At 46.3% G+C, this 1,184-nt stretch overlaps 1 non-coding gene across 1 annotated transcript; it reads left to right on the top strand.

The window, feature by feature from the left end:
- Positions 1 to 524: 524 nt before the first annotated feature.
- On the top strand, positions 525 to 597 carry trnam-cau (transfer RNA methionine (anticodon CAU)). Its single transcript has one exon. It is a non-coding gene; the product is annotated as a tRNA-Met (tRNA).
- Positions 598 to 1,184: the final 587 nt, after the last annotated feature.

Below are 1,184 nucleotides of genomic sequence, written 5' to 3'. Positions count from 1 at the left end.
ACAGAAAGCTTTCAGGTTTGAGAAAGGAAAAGCGCCAATATTTTAAGCAGTAAGCAATCTGTAAAGTTAAGAAAGCGGCCTTGAGCTCAACACCATTCGCTCCAAAAGCAAGTTTGCTACTTTGCGCCGGAATTAAACCAGCGATTTAAGAGTAATTTTGCTTTCAAGATTTAATCTCTACAAGTTTTCCGCATTACCAGCTGAGCTATCGAAGGGAAGCAGCAAAGGTGATTGTTCACCGTGCGCCTTTTGACACTCCCGGACTCGTGGAGTTGCGTGGGCATGACCGAGACTGACTCGGTACCTGCTCATACCGCAGCGCTTTGAGAGTGTGAGCTGCTCCTTACTCTCCACAACCTGGGTTAGTGGAGCAATGGAGAACGTGTCTGGCCAGAATTCAGAAGATTGTTGGTTCGATTTCCACCTGGATGGAGAGTTTTTTGCAAACTGCCGATTAGTTTATGATTTTACAACTTGCAAACTGTCCTACTTGTTAGTGCTGCCTGGATATATATGGATCAAGTGCCTTCTTAGCGCAGCAGGCAGCGCGTCAGTCTCATAATCTGAAGGTCCTGAGTTCAATCCTCAGAGAAGGCATCTTTAAGCTTTTTTTTTCCATCTTTGCTCAAGACCAAAATCAAGAATTTTTGCTGCCTGCAGCACACCAAAAGATTTGCTGCCCCTTGACCCCTCTGTACCGTAGCACGCAGTGAAGCTTAAGAAGTACATGGACCATGGGCTCGCTGAAAACTGACACCACTTTTGTTTCTGGACAATTGACCCAAGTCAAAAGGTGAGTGGAGAATGCAAGAAACGATCCTACTATCTCTCACATGCTCAGCGAGCACTCTATCAGAATCATAGAAAGGTTACAGCACGGAAGGAGGCTATTCGGCCCATCGAGTCCACACCAGCTCTATGCAAGAGCAATCCAGCTTGTCCCACTCCCCCGCCCCATCCCCGGAGCCCTGCAATTGTTTTCCTTTCCATGATTGAATCACCCCCTCGGGCAGTGCATTCCAGATCCTAACCACTCGCTGCGTAAAAAAGTTTTTCCTCCTGCCACATTTGGTTCTTTTGTCAATCAACTTTAATCTATGTCCTCTGGTCCTTGACCCTTCCGCCAATGGGAACAGTTTTTCTCTATCTACTCTGTCTAAATCCTTCATGATTTTGAATACCTC

This window comes from Heptranchias perlo, unplaced genomic scaffold, assembly GCF_035084215.1.
Source record: "Heptranchias perlo isolate sHepPer1 unplaced genomic scaffold, sHepPer1.hap1 HAP1_SCAFFOLD_59, whole genome shotgun sequence".
NCBI lineage: Eukaryota > Metazoa > Chordata > Chondrichthyes > Hexanchiformes > Hexanchidae > Heptranchias > Heptranchias perlo.
This window is presented reverse-complemented; position numbering and strand designations above follow the sequence as displayed.